Source organism: Nerophis lumbriciformis, linkage group LG19, assembly GCF_033978685.3.
Source record: "Nerophis lumbriciformis linkage group LG19, RoL_Nlum_v2.1, whole genome shotgun sequence".
NCBI classification, from domain to species: Eukaryota; Metazoa; Chordata; class Actinopteri; order Syngnathiformes; family Syngnathidae; genus Nerophis; species Nerophis lumbriciformis.
The window spans coordinates 32,939,125-32,950,102 of NC_084566.2; positions in this window are offsets into that span (position 1 = coordinate 32,939,125).

Below are 10,978 nucleotides of genomic sequence, written 5' to 3' on the forward strand. Positions count from 1 at the left end.
TCAGAAAACCACTGTCACTAAATACAGTTCGTCGCTACATCTGTAAGTGCAAGTTTAAAGCTCTACTATGCAAAGCAAAAGCCATTTATCAACAACATCCAGAAACGCCGCCGGCTTCTCTGGGCCCGAGATCATCTAAGATGGACTCATGCAAAGTGGAAAAGTGGACGCCCCTGCTTATTTCAGCAAGACAATGCCAAGCCACATTCAGCACGTGTTACAACAGCGTGGCTTCGTAAAAAAAGAGTGCGGGTACTTTCCTGGTCCGCCTGCAGTCCAGACCTGTCTCCCATCGAAAATGTGTGGCACATTATGAAGCGTAAAATACGACAGCGGAGACCCCGGACTGTTGAACGACTGAAGCTCTACATAAAACACGAAGGGGAAAGAATTCCACTTTCAAAGCTTCAACAATTAGTTTCCTCAGTTCCCAATTTTTTATTGAGTGTTGTTAAAAGAAAAAGGTGATGTAACACAGTGGTGAGCATGCCCTATCCCAACTACTTTGGCACGTGTTGCAGCCATGAAATTCTAAATTAATTATTTGCAAAAAAAAATAAAGTTTATGAGTTTGAACATCAAATATGTTGTCTTTGTAGTGCATTCAACTGAATATGGGTTGAAAAGGATTTGCAAATCATTGTATTTCGTTTATATTTACATCTAACACAATTTCCCAACTTATACGGAAACAGGGTTTGTATATTTTCAACGGAACATATAAAATGTTGGTGTTGTTTACTTGAGTCATATTGCAGTCTACACGTATCTCTTATGTGTGACTGCTATCTACTGGCCACACTTATCATTTCACCGTGTACCAAATAAAATAGCTTAGAGGTCGGTAAGCACAACCAAAATTATTCCGTTCATTAGGCGCACCGGATTAATGTTGGATTCAAACACTGATGACATCTATTAAACAGACAAGAAGCAAGGAATCATGCAGAGACAGAGTTAGATTTAGCTCAACGAGGAGAGACGTTTTGGCCTGTACTCTAGTTACAGATTCAAACTTCGTTCCAAAGTCCAGCCCACGTGCTCCACTATTTATTTGGGAGGTCCCTGGTTACATCACTGAGGCCGCTGCTGAAGGAAGGGGTTTGTAATCTCAACAGCCCCAGTTAGACACAATATATGACTATTCATGAAATGCAAATGTGCTGACACTGGTGATATCGCCCTGTCTCCGCTCTGTCTGCGTCACGGCACTCGATGTCCTGGACACAAACACTGATACGAGACGATGTCCCTTTGCGCAGATAGAAAAGTACAACTTCAGCACAATTGATAATAACTACAGCAACGGCCTTTAAGCATAAGAGTTGTGTGATAACTTACACATAATTATTCTAACAGTTAATGAGGCGCACTGTCGAGTTTTGAGAAATTGAAAGGATTTTAAGTGCGCCTTATAGTCCGATAAATACGGCACATAGGAAATACGTGCGCTGGCAGGGCGGCACAACCTGAGGCTGAACACCACAAAGACCAAGGAGATGGTCATTGATTTTAGGAGACAGAGAGGGGAATATGCTCTACTTATGGTAAATGGAGCATGTGTGGAGACTGTGACCTCCTTTAAGTTCCTTTGGAACATACATCTTGCAGGAACCTCACACGCATACTTGCCAACCTTGAGACCTCCGATTTCGGGAGGTGGCGGGGGCGTGGTTGGGGGCGTGGTTAAGAGGGGAGGAGTATATTTACAGCTAGAATTCAGTATTTCATATATATATATATATCCATCAAATCCAATATATATATATATATATATATATATATATATATATATATATATATTTAAATAAAATAAATACTTGAATTTAAGTGTTCATTTATTTACACATATACACACACATAACACTCATCTACTTATTGTTGAGTTAAGGGTTGAATTGTCCATCCTTGTTCTACTCTCTGTCACTATTTTTCTAACCATGCTGAACACCCTCTCTGATGATGCATTCTGCTTCGTCTCCTTGTTGTGTGCGCAGTTGTGCACTGCACTCTCTAAAAGCCGTAGATGTTATTGTCACATATGCATGTACAGTAGATGGCAGTATTGTCCTGTTTAAGAGTGTCACAACATTGCTGTTTACGGCAGACGAACTGCTTTACGGTAGACGAAAACGTGACTGCTGTTGTTGTGTGTTGTTGCCGCGCTGGGAGGACGTTAATGAAACTGCCTAACAATAAACCCACATAAGAAACCAAGAATTCGCCCTCCATCATTCTACAGTTATAACGGGATTGGGCAGGCACGCTGTTTATATTGTGAGAAAGCGGACGTGAAAACAGGCTGTCGACACGTCACTCGGGTCCGCCTGAATTTTCGGGAGAAAATTTGTCCCGGGAGGTTTTCGGGAGATGCGCTGAATTTCGGGAGTCTCCCGGAAAATCCGGGAGGGTTGGCAAGTATGCTCACACGGACTGTCAGCACTTCACATGACTGCAAATTGTTCCTTGTTTCTCTTGGACTGCTCTTGTATGTGTGCACGCGCTCTCTGCGCGTACGTGTTGACGAGACAGGGTGAGTGATCGCCCTAAACACTAATCATTTGATTCGGGCTGGTAAAAAAAAAAGAAATTGTTACAAAAACTTAGTAATTGTGAAAAATATAGACCGTTTTAACACATATACGCTTTGTTAAACCACTAATGGGGGCGGTATAGCTCGGTTGATAGAGTGGCCGTGCCAGCAACTTGAGGGTTCCAGGTTCGATCCCAGCTTCCGCCATCCTAGTCACTGCCGTTGTGTCCTTGGGCAAGACACTTGACCCACCTGCTCCCAGTGCCACCCACACTGGTTTAAATGTAACTTAGATATTGGGTTTCACTATGTAAAAGCGATTTGAGTCACTAGAGAAAAGCGTTATATAAATATAATTCACTTCACTTCACTAATGGTAACACAAGCTAGCCAATAGTGTTCAATATTTTATTGCTTGAAAAATGTAACTGTGAGCAAGTTGCAAACTATGGAGCCCCTAAAGGCACATGGAGGGGGAAAAACATGTTTTGCAAGTACTCACAATACTTTTTGCGAGATTTCGCAAAAAGGTTTTTTTCCTATGTCAGTGAACCGGAAGTAAAACAGACACAGCAGATGGTGAACCGGAAGTGAAACAGACAAAGCGATGGAGGAGCCTACCCATCATCCGTGGGAGAAGTTTATTGATTTCTATTTTAGTACTGGCCTAACAGATAAAGACATCAGATTGTATTATGGTCCAACAACAGAGCACAGATGATGGGTAGGCATGCTCCCGCTCCTCCATTTCTGTGTCTGTTTTACTTCCGGTTCACTGACATAGGAAAAAAACCTTTTGCGAGCTCTCGCAAAAAGTATTGCGAGTTCTCGCAAAAAGTATTGCGCGTTCTCGCAAAAAGTATTGCGCGATCTCGCAAAAAGTATTGCGAGATGTCGCAAAAAGTATTGCGAGATCTCGCCAAAGTATTGCGAGGTGTCGCAAAAAGGATTGCGAGGTGTCGCAAAAAGGATTGCGAGGTGTCGCAAAAAGGATTGCGAGGTGTCGCAAAAAGGATTGCGAGGTGTCGCAAAAAGGATTGCGAGGTGTCGCAAAAAGGATTGCGAGGTGTCGCAAAAAGGATTGCGAGGTCTCGCAAAAAGGATTGCCAGATCTCGCAATACTTTTTGCGAGATCTGGCAAAAAGTATTGACAGATCTCGCTAAAGTATTGCGAGATATCGCAAAAAGTATTGCAAGATATCGCAAAAAGTATTGCGACATCTCGCAAAAGTATTGCGAGATCTGGCAAAAAGTATTGATAGATCTCGTAAAAAGTATTGCGAGATTTGGCAAAAAGTATTGCGAGGTCTCGCAAAAAGTATTGCCAGATCTCGCAATACTTTTTGCGAGATCTGGCAAAAAGTATTGCGAGATCTTGCAAAAAGTATTGCGAGATCTGGCATTGCGAGATCTGGCAAAAAGTATTGTGAGATCTGGCAATGCGAGATCTGGCAAAAAGTATTGCGAGATCTGGCAAAAAGTATTGCGAGGTCTCGCAAAAAGTATTGCGAGATCTGGCAAAAGTATTGCGAGATCTGGCAAAAGTATTGTGGGATTTCGCAAAAAGTATTGCCAGATCTGGCAAAAAGTATTGCGAGGTCTGGCAAAAAGTATTGCGAGGTCTCGCAAAAAGTATTGCCAGATCTGGCAAAAAGTATCGCCAGATCTGGCAAAAAGTATTGCGAGGTCTCGCAAAAGTTTTGCGAGATGTGGCAAAAGTTTTGCGAGATGTGGCAAAAGTATTGATAGATCTGGCAAAAAGTATTGCCAGATCTGGCAGAAAGTATTCCAAGGTCTGGCAAAAAGTATTGCCAGATCTGGCAAAAAGTATTGCCAGATCTGGCAAAAAGTATTGCCAGATCTGGCAAAAAGTATTGCCAGATCTGGCAAAAAGTATTGCCAGATCTGGCAGAAAGTATTGCGAGGTCTCGCAAAAGTTTTGCGAGATGTGGCAAAAGTATTGCGAGATGTGGCAAAAAGTATTGCGAGATGTGGCAAAAAGTATTGCGAGATGTGGCAAAAAGTATTGCGAGATCTGGCAAAAATTATTGCCAGATTTGGCAAAAAGTATTGCCAGATCTGGCAAAAAGTATTGCGAGGTCTGGCAAAAAGTATTGCCAGATCTGGCAAAAAGTACTGCCAGATCTGGCAAAAAGTATTGCCAGATCTGGCAAAAAGTATTGCAAGGTCTCGCAAAAAGTTTTGCCAGATCTGGCAAAAAGTATTGCGAGATGTGGCAAAAAGTATTGCCAGATCTGGCAAAAAGTATTGCGAGATGTGGCAAAAAGTATTGCGAGATCTGGCAAAAGTATTGTGGGATCTGGCAAAAAGTATTGCGAGGTCTGGCAAAAAGTATTGTGAGGTCTCGCAAAAAGTATTGCCACATATGGCAAAAAGTATCGCCAGATCTGGCAAAAAGTATTGCGAGGTCTCGCAAAAGTTTTGCGAGATGTGGCAAAAGTTTTGCGAGATGTGGCAAAAGTATTGCGAGATGTGGCAAAAGTATTGCGAGATCTGGCAAAAAGTATTGATAGATATGGCAAAAAGTATTGCCAGATCTGGCAAAAAGTATTGCCAGATCTGGCAAAAAGTATTGCCAGATCTGGCAAAAAGTATTGCCAGATCTGGCAAAAAGTATTGCCAGATCTGGCAAAAAGTATTGCCAGATCTGGCAAAAAGTATTGCCAGATCTGGCAAAAAGTATTGCCAGATCTGGCAGAAAGTATTGCGAGGTCTCGCAAAAGTTTTGCGAGATGTGGCAAAAGTATTGCGAGATGTGGCAAAAAGTATTGCGAGATGTGGCAAAAAGTATTGCGACGTCTGGCAAAAAGTATTGCCAGATCTGGCAAAAAGTACTGCCAGATCTGGCAAAAAGTATTGCCAGATCTGGCAAAAAGTATTGCAAGGTCTCGCAAAAAGTATTGCCAGATCTGGCAAAAAGTATTGCGAGATGTGGCAAAAAGTATTGCGAGATCTGGCAAAAGTATTGCGAGATCTGGCAAAAAGTATTGCCAGATCTGGCAAAAAGTATTGCCAGATCTGGCAAAAAATATTGCGAGGTCTCGCTAAAAGTATTGCCAGATCTCGCAAAAGTATTGCCAGATCTCGTAAAAAGTAATGCCAGGGATTAATATTAGAAGAAATACATAAATACTGTTACGTCGGGAACGCACGGCTGCGATGGTCGTGTTCCCTCCTATCCAGAAAGGCAAGCAGGATCAGCGTGCAGGTAGGGTGGAACTTGAATTATTAAGGCAGGACAAAAATACAAAAACTCAGACGCTAAAAAACAAGCGTGGAGCAATAAATCAAATAGTCACCAAGGGTGAACAGCTAGGAACACTTGAGCCAGGTGAAAAACTAGAAGAAACATAAATATAGCGAGCATTGACCCAGCGTGACTGAAAACTATAAAGGGGAGTGATTAACCAAAACAGCTGGTGGGGAACACTAATTACTAAACAAGGGCAGGTGTGGAGAATTAGTGCCAATGGAAACCAACAGTAAACGAAAGGAAAGAGCCAGGAAACAGACTAAAACATAGGAAAGAAGCTACCAAACATAAACCACGCCCTGACCCGGGTAATGGATCATGACAAATACATAATAAACTCACCAAGAAGCCCCAAATTACACCATACTTGTCAACCCTCCCGAATTTTCCGGGAGACTCCCGAAATTCAGCGCCTCTCCCGACAAATATTCTCCCGAAAATCTCCCGATTTTCAGCCGGAGCTGCAGGCCACGCCCCCTCCAGCTCCATGCGGACCTGAGTGAGGACAGCCTTTTTTCCACTACGGGAGGACAACAGGGTGACAAGAAATAAATCATCCAGACTAGAGATAAATTGTATTATTATGTTTATCTTACCTACAAATAAAAATATATTTATTAATTTAAAAAAAAAAAACTAAATAAATGTTTACTATATTTTGCTAAAAACTTCAAAACTAATTGTATTTTTATTTGTATTTTTTCTGACCCCTTATTACATCCAGGCATTAGAATTATACATTAAAATAAACATATTTGAAATAATTAATTTTAAATTATCATAATAATTCATTTAAAATGACCATATTTAATTATTAAAATAATTGCTTGTTTATCAACAACTTTAGCATTTTATTCATTACATTTTGAAACTCTCAGAAGCCAAGTTATGTTATATTCCTTAATATTTATTTATGCAAGTTTGAAGTATCAATTATCTAAACACAGTTTTGTTTGCATATTTTCAGGATGTGTATATATATATATATATATATATATATATATATATATATATGTATGAAATACTTGACTTGGTGAATTCTAGCTGTCAATATACTCCTCCCCTCTTAACCACGCCCTCAACCACGCCCTGCCCCACCCCCGACCACGCCCCCACCCCCCACCTCCCGAAATCGGAGGTCTCAAGGTTGGCAAGTATGAATTACACACAATGCCAGTTTCACTCAATCTGTACATTGATGGAGTGAAAATGTTTTCTTTTGACGTGTCGTACATACATATATATATATATATATATATATATATATTTGTCACATGATGGTGAGCAATGTGTGTGCAGTCAACAGCTCCGATTACTTTAGGAAAACCGACTGTTTGCTTCAAATTGCGCTTAAATTACGGCCTGTTTATCCGCATTGTATATGAAATGAATATGCTTGGCTCACATGCCGATAATTTATGTGTTTTTTGCTCCACTTTTCCTAAGCTTTTCGATCCATTTGTGTAATTGCACCCACGGGGGGTGTGTTAATTGTTCATATGCCTCTAATATCCACGGATACACTATATTGCCAAAAGTGTTTGGCCACCTGCCTTGACTCACATATGAACTTGAAGTGCCATCCCATTCCTAACCCAAAGGGTTCAATATGATGTCGGTCCACCTTTTGCAGCTATTACAGGCTGCACTGCAAAAACTGAAATCCAAGTAAGATTAAATATCTCAAATAAGGGTGATATTTGTTTATTTTCTGTCTGATAAGATTATTCTTCTCGCTAAGCAGATTTTATGTTAGAGTGTTTTACTTGTTTTAAGGGTTTTGGTCCTAAATAATCTCAGTAAGATATTACAGTTTGTTGCTGAGATTTGATGACCTATATTGAGTAAAACATGCTTGAAACTAGAATATCAACTGTTGCAAAGCTGTGTCATCAACACTCACAAGTATAAAACTACTTTTTTAAAGTAATATTTTCTTACTTCAAGCGTGAAAAAAAAATCATGATTTTGACACAATTGTGTCTCATAATTAAAACAGATGACAGCCAAATGGACTTTGCTGTTTTATTTTCAATGAAACAATAGAAAATATGTACTCATATAGTAGTACAGTTGGCAAAGTACAGTAAACTGACAGTTAATATTTAAACATTTGACATTTCAAACAATTTTGAACAGAGATAGTTTATGCACATTCAGATAAATTCTTTAAAATTACAAAAAAAAAAAATTTGGCCGGGGGCCAGGCTGCATATATGCGCACTAATTGACTGAAAGAGCACGCACTTGGCGCGATGATGTCATGTTATCGATGGAAAAATACATCTTTAGACAATATGATTTGCCTGAGCGGCTAGGAGACCCCGAGAGTAACAAGCAGTTTTTAGTTTTTAGTATAAGTTTGCTGGTTTCAAGAAATGTAATGCCGAGCGCATATCATTATGTCAAGATAATGGCACTAGCATTTACTTCATTTAAGAATATTTTTCAACATATTGAGCAAAAAGGTCTTTTTTTTCTACCAAGAAAAGTGCACTTGTTATTAGTGAGAATATACTTATTTTAAGGTATTTTTGGGTTCATTGAGGTTAGCTCATTTTACTTGTTTTGGAAAGTCTTGACAAGCCGAATTTTCTTGTTCTATTGGCAGATAATTTTGCTTATGTCAGAGTTTGTTGGTGGCGAACCCCAAGATGCAGAGATAGCGGCAGGCTTGGTACAAGAAAACATGATTTAATTTAACACTATAGCAAAAAAACAAACAAAAGGGTATGAACAAAAGGCGCGCACAAGGCGGAGAACAAACTTGGCTATGAACTAAAATAGCACAAAGGCTAACTGTCGACAAGAAACAAAAACACTTACTGTGACACGAAGGAACTATGACATGAGCAGAGTGAACAAAAGTAGACAGAGCTACAACGACAAGTATTATGACAGGTAGTAGTGACATCGACAATGACAATAATCCAGCAGTGACTGGAGGGCAGCGCAGGTATAAATAGCAGCTGGCTGATTGACACCAGGTGTGGCCAGGTGCCAATCAGCCACAGCTGAGGGGACACAGCACTCAGGGAGACAAACAGGAAACAGAACCAAAACAAGAGCCCTGACAGGAAATACTACACACACAGAGGAAAAACTAAAACACAACCAAACCGTCAGGGGCAAGCCTGACAGCTTAGTTCAAATAAAATACCCCTAATTTTTGTATATATTTTTTTCTTGTTTTTGAACACTGACTTTTTGCAGTGTGTCCACAAGGTTGCGGAGTGTGTTTGTATGAATTTTAGACCATTCTTCCAAAGGCGCATTGGTGAGGTCACACACTGATGTTGGTCGAGAAGGCCTTGCTCTTAGTCTCCGTTCTAATTCATCCCAAAGGTGTTCTATCAGGTTCAGGTAAGGACTCTATGCAAGCCAGTCAAGTTCATCCACACCAGACTCTGTGTGTTTCGGTATCCTGGAGCATTTAAAGTTCCTTTCACTGGAACTAAGAGGCCGAGCCCAACTCCTGAGAAACAACCCCACACCATAATTCCTCCTCCACCAAATTTCACACTCGGTGTAATGCAGTCCGAAATGTACCGTTCTCCTGGCAACCACCAAACCCAGACTGGTCCATCAGATTGCCAGTTGCAAAAGCGTGATTAATAACTCCAGAGAAGGCGTCTCCACTGCTCTAGAGTCCAGTGGTGACGTGCTTTACACCAGTGGTCCCCAACCTTTTTGTAACTGCGGACCGGTCAACGCTTGAAAATTTGTCCCACGGACCGGGGGGGGTATGGTTTTTTTTTTTGTTTGTTTTTTTTTCTCATAAAAAAATACAATCATGCGTGCTTACGGACTGTATTCCTGCAGACTGTATTGATATATATTGATATATAATGTAGGAACCAGAAATATTAATAACAGAAAGAAACAACCCTTTTGTGTGAATGAGTGTGAATGAGTGTAAATGGGGGAGGGAGGTTTTTTGGGTTGGTGCACTAATTGTAAGTGTATCTTGTGTTTTTTATGTTGATTTAATAAAAAAATACACTTTTTTTTTTTTTTTTAATTTCTTGTGCGGCCCGGTACCAATCGATCCACAGACCGGTACCGGTTGGGGGACCACTGCTTTACACCACTGCATCCCACGCTTTGCATTAGACTTGTTGATGTATGGCTTAGATCAGGGCCGGCCCGTGGCATAGGCCGTATAGGCAAATGCTAAGGGCGCCGTCCATTAGGGGGCGCCACGCCAGTGCCACAAATGTTGGAGGAAAAAAAAAAAAAAAAAAAAAAAAAGTTGGTACTATTTCTAAATACAAAAAATAATCCCACGTTAATTAAAATGCAAAGTAAAGCCTATTTAATAGAAATATTATTTGTTACAACATTACGCCCCCCCCCCCCCCTCCTCCCCCCGCACGGTGCGCCCCCTCCCTTCCCGTATCATGACTCTTTTTGGACGTCACCACATCAAAAAATCAACACAAGATGTCAAAACGGCCAAAACTGTCAGGTGCCCAGGGAAGAAAAAAGAGAAAAGAAGAGGAGGAGAAACGAGAAAAAGACAGAGGTAGCAGGTAGGTAACGTTAGCCTACATTAAATTATTTGTCTGTTACAGAATGTGATAGTAACCTGGCTTTTTAGCATTAAGCTAATGCTACATGATTCGGCAATTGCTAATCAATAAATAGCTAGTTCTGTTTTAACGTCGGGTTAATATTGTGGAGGGGGCTAAATTGTTATGGAAAATAATAATGTAGCGTTAGGTAATTACAGTACTCCCACCTTACATTCCTCAGGGACATTTGTATTAGATCTTTTAAGCAGGTGTTTTTTGTTTACATTGTTATTGCCTTCTGGTTAGCTAATGTTTGCCCTGCAGGTAATAGTCACTTTTCCACCCCTTTATATATTAGGTATAGTTGTAAGTAAAAAAAAAAAAAAAGGTCACAGACAAAGCTATTCGGGTTCTTGTGAGTATATACACTTCACTGCCGATGTGGGGGGGCGCCACCTAAAATCTTGCCTAGGGCGCCAGATTGGTTAGGGCCGGGCCTGGCTTAGATGCAGCTGCTCGGCCATGGAAACCCATTCCATGAAGCTCTCTGCGTACTGTGCGTGGGCTAATTGGAAGGTCACATGAAGTTTGGAGCTCTGTATCAACTGACTGCGCAGAAAGTCGGCGACCTCTTTGCACTATGCTCCTGCATCCGCT